Source organism: Silurus aristotelis (genome assembly GCF_946808225.1).
Source record: "Silurus aristotelis genome assembly, chromosome: 15".
Taxonomy (NCBI): Eukaryota; Metazoa; Chordata; class Actinopteri; order Siluriformes; family Siluridae; genus Silurus; species Silurus aristotelis.
Window position 1 is genome coordinate 12937017 of NC_139588.1, and position 9887 is coordinate 12946903.

Genomic DNA, 9887 nt, shown 5'->3' on the forward strand with positions numbered 1-9887 from the left:
GAATGAATAGATCTGACTTACCAGTGGAAGAAGAAGAAGGTTCTGAAAGAATTTTATACACACTCGCTGTTTCTCCCACTCTCAGTTTTCATTTAGGGCTTTGCCCTTGTCATTGCGACGAAATGCAGTTTAGCACTAACCAGAAGTGCAAATAGTACCATTGTGCTACTGTTAATAAATGTACAGCAAATTAATATGAATGCTATGGCAGAAGCTGTTGATGTACAACTTCTTCTTCTTCTTTCGGCTGCTCCCATTAGGGGTCGCCACAGCGGATCATCCGTCTCCATACCACCCTGTCCTCTACATCTGCCTCTTTTACACCAACTACCTGCATGTCTTCCCTCACCACATCCATGAACCTCCTCCTTGGCCTTCCTCTTTTCCTCCTACCTGGTGGCTCCATCTTCAGCATTTTTCTACCAATATAATTCATGTCCCTTCTCTGCACATGTCCAAACCATCTCAATCTCGCCTCCCTCACCTTGTCACCACAACATCCTACATGTGCTGTCCCTCTAATAAACTCATTTCTAATCTTGTCCATCCTCGTCACTCCCAACGAAAACCTCAACATCTTCAGCTCTGCTACCTCCAGCTCCACCTCCTGTCTTTTACTCAATGCCACTGTCTCTAATCCATACAACATCGCAGGTCTCACCACAGTCCTATAAACTTTCCCTTTCATTCTTGCAGATACTCTTCTATCACAAATCACTCCTGTCACTCTTCTCCACCCACTCCACCCTGCCTGCACTCTTTTCTTTACTTCCCTAACACACTCTCCATTACTTTGCACTGTTGACCCCAGGTACCTGAACTCCTCCACCTTCTTCACCTCTTCACCCTGCAACCGCATCACTCCACTGCCCTCCCTCTCATTCACACACATGTACTCTGTCTTACTCCTACTGACTTTCATTCCCCTTCTCCCCAGCGCATATCTCCACCTCTCCAGGCTCTTCTCAACCTGCTCTCTACTCTCACCACAAATCACAATATCATCTGCAAACATCATAGTCCAGGGAGACTCCTGTCTGACCTCGTCCGTCAACCTGTCCATCACCACTGCAAACAGGAAAGGGCTCAGGGCCGATCCTTGATGTAGTCCAACCTTCACCCTGAACCAGTCTGTCGTACCTACTGCACACTTTACTGCCGTCACACTGTCCTCATACATGTCCTGCACCACCCTCAAATACTTCTCTGACACACCTGACTTCCTCATACAATACCACAACTCCTCTCTCGGCACCCTGTCGTACGCTTTCTCTAAATCCACAAATACACAATGCAGCTCCTTCTGTCCTTCTCTATACTTCTCCATCAACATCCTCAAAGCAAATAAGGCATCTGTGGTGCTCTTCCTCGGCATGAAACCATACTGTTGCTCACAGATGGTCACCTCTTCTCTCAGCCTGGCTTCCACTACTCTTTCCCATAACTTCATGGTGTGACTGATCAACTTAATTCCCCTGTAGTTACTGCAGGTTTGCACATCTCCCTTATGCTTAAAGATCGGTACCAGCACACTCCTTCTCCATTCCTCAGGCATCCTCTCCCCTTCCAGAATCCTGTTAAACAATCTGGTTAAAAACTCCACTGCCATCTCTCCTAAACATCTCCACGCTTCTACCGGTATGTCATCTGGTCCAACCGACTTTCCATTCTTCATCCTCTTAATCGCTGCTCTCACTTCCTCCTTACTAATCCTATCTACATCCTGCTTCACCAACTCCACATCCTCCAACCTTCTCTCTCTCTGATTTTCCTCATTCATCAGCTGCTCAAAATACTCCCTCCATCTTCTCAACACACTCTCCTCACTAGTCAACACATTTCCCTCTCCATCCTTTATTGCTCTAACTTGCAGTACATCCTTCCCAGCTCGGTCCCTCTGCTTGGCCAATCGGTATAAATCCTTTTCTCCTTCCTTAGTGTCCAACCTCTTATACAGTTCCTCATATGCCTTTTCCTTGGCTTTCGCCACATCCCTTTTAACCTGCTGCCGCATCTCCTTGTACTCCTGCCTACTTTTCTCATCACTCTGTCGATCCCACTTCTGTTTTGCCAATCTCTTTCCCCTAATGCTCTCCTGCACTTCCTCATTCCACCACCACGTCTCCTTGTCTTGCTTTCTATTTCCAGATGTCACACCAAGTACTTTTCTAGCTGCCTCCCTCATCACTCCTGCAGTAGTTGCCCAATCATCCGGCACCTCTTCACCACCACCAAGCCCCTGTCTGACCTCTTCCCTGAACCTCACACTACACTCTTCCTCCTTCAGTTTCCACCATCTTATTCTTCTTTCAAACCTTACTTTCCTCCTCTTCTTCTTCGCCTCCAAAACCATCCTACACACCACCATCCGATGCTGTCTAGCTACACTGTCCCCCGCCAACACCTTACAGTCTCCAATTTCCTTCAGGTTGCATCTCCTACACAGAAGATAATCCACCTGTGTGCACCTTCCTCCACTCTTATACGTCACCCTATGATCCTCCTTCTTCTTAAAATACGTGTTCACCACTGCCATTTCCATCCTTTTAGCAAAATCTACCACCATCTGCCCTTCCACATTCCTCTCCTTAAAACCATACCTACCCATCACCTCCTCATCACCTCTGTTCCCTTCACCTACATGCCCATTAAAGTCTGCCCCAATCACCAATCGTTCTTTCCTAGGTACACCATCTACCACTTCATCTAATTCACTCCAGAATCTTTCCTTCTCCTCCATCTCACAGCCAACTTGTGGAGCATAGGCACTGATGACATTTATCATCATCCCTTCAACTTCCACCTTCACGATCATCACCCTATCAGAAACTCTCTTCACCTCCACTACACTCTTACTGTACTCTTCCTTCAGAATCACCCCTACACCATTTCTCTTCCCATCCACACCATGATAAAACAGTTTAAACCCACCTCCAATGTTCCTGGCCTTACTCCCTTTCCACTTGGTCTCCTGAACACACAACACATCTACCTTTCTCCTCTCCATCATATCAGCTATCTCTCTCCCTTTACCCGTCATAGTACCAACATTTAAAGTACCAACCCGAACCTCTACTCTCCTACACTGCTCCTTTTCCTGCCGTCTCTGTAGACGTCTTCCTCCTCTCCTTCTCCTCCTTCGGCCAACAGTAGCCCAATTTCCACCGGTACCCTGTCGGCTAACGATACCTGTGGCGGTCGTTGTTAACCCGGGCCTCGACCGATCCGGTATGAAATTCTCATTTGTGATCCGCATATTTGATTTGGCACATGTTTTACGCTGGATGCCCTTCCTAACGCAACCCTCCCCATTTACCCGGGCTTGGGACCGGCACTAAGAGTACACTGGCTTGTGCCCCCCTAATGGCTGGGTTAGCTGTTGATGTACAACAAATATATATATAAAAGTTCTAGGCAGTGTAGAAGTGTAGAAATGTGCAGAAATATGGGATATATAAACTTATATAAAATATAAAAGATATGTAAATTGTATATACAACTGTACAAAAGTTCTATACAGTGTATATACAGATGATATATAGATATGTAGAGGATAATCTAGGATTTTCTATGAATTTACAATTATATACAGTTATAATTATCTGAGATGAATCAGCGGGACAGTGGATGAATAAGATGATTATTAATGTAGAGAGTGGAGGTAAACTAAATAATAATTACTGGCAGAAGAATCAGTAAAGCATCAGTGAGCTGTCTCTGTCCTGGCGGTGTAGTGTAGTGTTCAGTAGGGTGGTGGTAGTGTCCTGCTATTTCTGGGGCGATTGTTCCTATATCTCCCTATTGATGGAAATTGACTACTCTATAAACAAATACAGTTTAAAAAATCCATAGACCACATTAACCTCTTTATATTGACAGTACGTGGCAGTCCTTTCTCTCAAGTGAAGTCGGTTTTCCCGCTGGTGGAAAAATTGTCATGCTAACACTAGACCATGGTGCAAAAAGGGTTGAGGACCGCTGCAGTAGAGCACCAGAACACAGTGAAACAGAACAGCATTCCCACAGGACGAAGGCGCTACATCAGACAGCATAAACTAACAAAAAGTAACACAAAACACCAGATTACACAAAACCAATTAGGACACAACATATAGTGCATGCAAGCAACATTTAGTGCAAAAAACAACATGGCAGTTAGACAGTAGACACAGAAACACTGCTGCACCAACCAGCACAGAATACCTGTCCATATAATAATTAATACTCTCTCTCTCTCTCTCTCTCTCTCTCTCTCTCTCTCTCTCTCTCTCTCTCTCTCACACACACACACACACACACACACACACACACACACACACACACACACACACACACACACACACACACAATCACTCTCCCACTTAACTGTGTGATACAGAACAATTACAAACCTAAACTCAAATACTCAATATAATTCATACACATCCATGTATATCGCACCACCCATATTATATTATAATTGTGTACATGCTGTTTTTGCACACCTACTCGATTGTTGCTGTTAAAGATTTGCACAACATATTGTGTATTTGTATTTGTCTATTTTGCACATTGTTCTGTACAACATATTATACAGTAGGTATACTGATTGGTGCTATTTTGTGTATCTGTCCTGCACTGTCTTGTATTGTTTGTTTGCACTAGGTTGCACATGATGCACTTTTTGTGGCTAGGACAACTTACTTTAGTCCTTAGCTCTGTGTTCTGTTATGTATCTCTATGTTGTTTTATGTAGCACCAGGGTTCTGGAGAAACGTCTAATTTCACTGTGTACTGCGTCAGCTATATATGATTGAAATGACAATAAAAGCTTCTTGATTTGAATTCAAGTGGAGAGCACTCGGTGCACATGAAGATGATTCAACATGAACAGCCTAAAGATCCATGAAGTTACTGAGCAACATAAGAACTATGAGGATAGATTTGGAATGTAATTAATTGGACTATAACAACTATTACAATGGCTTTAATACTGCAGTTTGCATTAAATTGCATTAAATGCCACCCAGATGAGAATGGGTTCCCTTTAGAGCCTGGTTCCTCTCAAAGAACCTCTTTCTTCCTCACACCACCTTAGGGAGTTTTTCCTTGTCAATGTTGCCACTGGCTTGCTAATCAGGGAGAAACTTTAGTAAAATTATAAATTGTATAAACACTTTATCTCTGATAAACTGCTTTGGGACAATGTCTGCTATTAGATGCACTATACATATGAAACTGAGTAAAATTGTTATCTCAAGGGACTTTTAATATATGTATCAGAGCAATTAAGGGATACCAGACCAGGAGATCAGTGGTCATGGGATTTGAACTCATGACCATCTGATCAGAAGTTCTACATTTTATCCACTGAGCCACTACTTCTTGTACCTTAACAGTAAAGCCAAAATGACTCTGACACCCTCTAGTGGCTGGCTACAGTATATTCCTTTACCCCTGCTAGTGAAAGGAAAATGAAAAAATGGAAAAACCTACATTACCATATATTTTTTAGTGTTCTGCTGTTGAAGTAAAAGTATTTTCTTTTCTTATTTACATGATAAGTTGACCTTAAGATATCCCCAATTATTTTACTTTACGATGCATTTTAGAGGAAGAATTTGGTGATAAAGGAGTTGTTGAGGTAAGTGTCAGTTTAGGGTTAGGCTACAAATAATACTCAGGCCTCCTAAAACCCACACACTTTCAAACACAGACCTGAAGCTCAGCAAACATAGACCTAGAGCCCAGCAAACATCAGGAAACAACTTTAAAACTTGACAGATTTGGCAGTTGACAGCCTTGACTGAAGCACAGCCATGCTTTGTTTTGCTGTAAGCTGTTGTAGCAGACACTCCAAGGTGTTTTCCTGGTGGCGTACTTGTTGTACTGATAGTATCAAATAAACAAAAGCAAACAAAGTGATGACATTATCCAGTGCAGCAAACACTATACTTTATTATTATTTACTATTAATTGTATGATCTCTGCAAGCCATTGGTAACGCAGAGCAACAAAGTGTGCACCCATTCCATGGGTAAATTGCTGCATATTTAAGAGCTAGCAGTATTATAGACTATTTCAAGAATGTAAACAATAACAAATACGTCGGATTGATACTGCGCATGTCTGGTCCTAAAGCATTTTCGGTGGTTGCGATTTTTAAAGCACGGAGCTGTCAAAGCAAAATGACTAACACGTACTTTAAAAAAAATAGTTTAGCTGAAACAGAAGAATTAAGATATTTATAAAAGCTAAAAATAGAATATAACATGGATTTATCTGACCCCTAAAATCAGTCATTGAGGTGACAACCTTTCACTCAGAACCTTTTAGACGTTTACCTGAAGTATCGGATCCGGTGTTACGCGCCCTCTATAGTCACAACATACGATGGTCACAGATTCTGGTGTAACACCTGTTGGGTATCATGATGTAGTTAAGACAGTGTGATTCTACACGAGAGAAACAGTAAAGATATTTCACAGTCGGGATGCTTACAATTACTTCCTTAGTGGAGAAGTCGGAAACGTTTCATACAATCTGGACGATGGTTATCTAGTGTTTGGTGAGGATCGGACGTCACACGTTGTTAAGAACGTCCTTTGTGTGGTTTATTGCTAAGGTAACCATGGTTAACCATGCTAGTAATCACATTGCTAACTGAACTGTATGAAATTGTAGGGGGTGAAATGTAAAGTTATAAATAATGTGCTACAACTTTAAATAAGATCTAGAGTAATTATATGTTATTATTAATAATTACTGATATTCATCTATGTGACGACACTGATCATGTTAATTCATCATTCATTCATTTTCTCCCGCTTATCCGTAATTCGGGTCGCGGGGGCAGCAGTCTAAGCAGGCCCCCGCCCTTGACTGCTGCCCAATCCTCACAGCACCGTCCCTTACGGTCCCTCCTGCAGGTGGTGAGCCCACGGGAAGGCGGCCCCACATCACTCCGACGTCACGGACCTTGATATTTCCCTCGTAAGGGACCCTCGGAGCATAGAGGGTTAAGGGCCTTGCTCAAGGGCCCAAGAGTGGCAGCCTGGCGATACCGGGGCCTGAACCCCAGACCTTCCGATCGGCAACCCAGCGCCTTAACCTCTGGAGCCACCACTCCCCTGATCATGTTAATAATTTCTCATAATAATGATCAACAATGATTTAACAAAGTAGGTAACTATTTTTAGAAAAGGCCTGCGGGCTACTCATGTGGTCCACGTTGGTGACCCCTGATCTAGAGGGAACACCGCGAGAACAGTAATTTGGAATCTTGAGAGAGAGAGAGAGAGAGAGAGAGAGAGAGAGACAGAGACAGAGACAGAGACAGAGACTTTTTTTTTTTTTTTTTACATTTTTTAGCTCAACCTATACATAAAGCCTTGACAATGACAGGAATTTGTGGTTTCTGATTTATGGCATTTTTAAATATGATATATTTCTGTTTATAAATCTAAGAAATTAAATTCAGCACCGATTCTCAAGTGACATCAGCTTTTGTGGTATTTTTTGTGGACTGAATGGTATAAAAGTTTGATCTGTGGTGTCCGCTTGCTGGGGGAAACATTTACTGCATACAAATCCTACTGCAGCTGTCCACATTTGCCTGACATAAGACGGATGACTTCAGCCACAAGGACCTTTGAATATAAATTCAGCTGAAAATAGTCAATGCATTTCTAAAATAAACTGAATTAAGATACAAGCATTAGAATGATATAGTTAAAATGTTGATCATTTTAGAGATGAGAGTATTAGATTAAAATATATATTCTATTTAGAGTATATTTCCTGTCCTGTTTAGAAGTTTTTCGAACGGGGAATCCATGAACATCCATTCCTGTTTTTTTTTTTCATGAATAGAAGTGAACGTTCAGCATTTACTACATACTATAACTTTACTGTGAATAACGAATATATCCATCAGATACAAAGGCAGTTCTTCACAGTTTTATCTGTGTACCCATTAAGTCGGTTCTGGTAGCAGACTACAGAATAATAGTTGATTATGCTCATAACTAAATCTATAAAATGTTCTGCAAACAGCACTAGTGATGAGTAAAAGAATATTTATGGGTCCATCAGTATGCCGCAGGCTACAACCCACTCTAAAGAGTGAAGCTCTGAAACTGTTAGCACGAATGCTGTAAGCTCTGAAGCCACCATCCCTGCAATCCCTGCGTATCTTAAGGTTAATACACAAGTGTGTGTGTGTGTGTATATATATATATATATATATATATGTGTGTGTATGTGTATGTATGTATATATGTATGTATATGTGTATGTGTGTATATATGTATATATATGTATATATATATATATATATATATATATATATATATATATATATATATATATATATATACACACACACACACATACATATATATACACATATATGTATGTATGTACAGTAGGGCAACAAAAAGTATTTAGTCAGCCACCAATTGTGCAAGTTCTTCCAGTTAAAAAGATGAGAGAGGCCTGTAATTTTTATCATAGGTACACTTCAACTATAAGAGACAAAATGAAAAAAGAAAAAAAATCACATTAGGATTAAAAATAATTTATTTGCAAATTAAGGTGGAAAATAAGTATTTGGTCAATAAAAAAAAGTTCATCTCAATACTTTGTTATATACCCTTTGTTGGCAATGACAGAGATCAAACGTTTTCTGTAAGTCTCCACAAGGTTTTTACACACTGTTGCTGGTAGTTTGGCCCATTCCTCCATGCAGATCTCCTTTAGAGCAGTGAACTGCCTCCAAAGATTTTCTATGGGGTTGAGATCTGGAGACTGGCTAGGCCACTCCAGGACCTTGAAATGCTTCTTACGAAGCCACTTCTTCGTTGCCCAGGTGGTGTGTTTGAGATCATGGTCATGCTGAAAGACCCAGCCACGTTTCATCTTCTATGCCCTTGCTGATGGAATGAGGTTTTCACTCAAAATCTCATGATACATGGCCCCATTCATTCTTTCCTTTACACGGATCAGTCAGCCTGGTCCCTTTGCAGAAAAACAGCCCCAAAGCATGATGTTTCCACCCCCATGCTTCACAGTAGGTATGCTGTTCTCTGGATGCAACTCAGCATTCTTTCTCCCCCAAACATGACAAGTTGAGTTTTTACCAAATTTTTCTATTTTGGTTTCATCTGACAATATGACATTCTCCCAATCCTCTTCTGGATCATCCAAATGCTCTCTAGCAAACTTCAGACGGGCACGGACATGTACTGTCTTAAGCAGGGGGACACGTCTGGCAGTGTCTAAGTCCCCTGAGGCGTAGTGTGTTACTGATAGTAGCCTTTGTTACTTTGGTCCCAGCTCTCTGCAGGTCATTCACTAGGTCCCAGCTCTCTGCAGGTCATTCACTAGGTCCCCCCGTGTGGTTCTGGGATTTTTGCTCACCGTTCTTGTGATCCTTTTGACCCCACAGGGTGAGATCTTGCGTGGAGCCCCAGATCGAGGGAGATTATCAGTGATCTTGTACGTCTTCCATTTTCTAATAATTGCTCCCACAGTTGATTTCTTCACACCAAGCTGCTTACCTATTGCAGATTCAGTCTTCCCAGCCTGGTGCAGGTCTACAATTTTGTTTCTGGTGTCCTTTGACAGCTCTTTGGTCTTGGCCATAGTGGAGTTTGGAGTGTGAATGTTTGAGGTTGTGGACAGGTGTCTTTTATACTGATAACAAGTTCAAACAGGTGCCATTAATACAGGTAACAAGTGGAGGACAGAGGAGCCTCTTAAAGAAGTTGTTACAGGTCTGTGAGAGCCAGAAATCTTGCTTTTTTGTATGTGACCAAATACTTATTTTCCACCATAATTTGCAAATAAATCCTTAAAAATCAGACAATGTGATTTTCGGGATTTCTTTTCTCATTTTGTCTCTCATA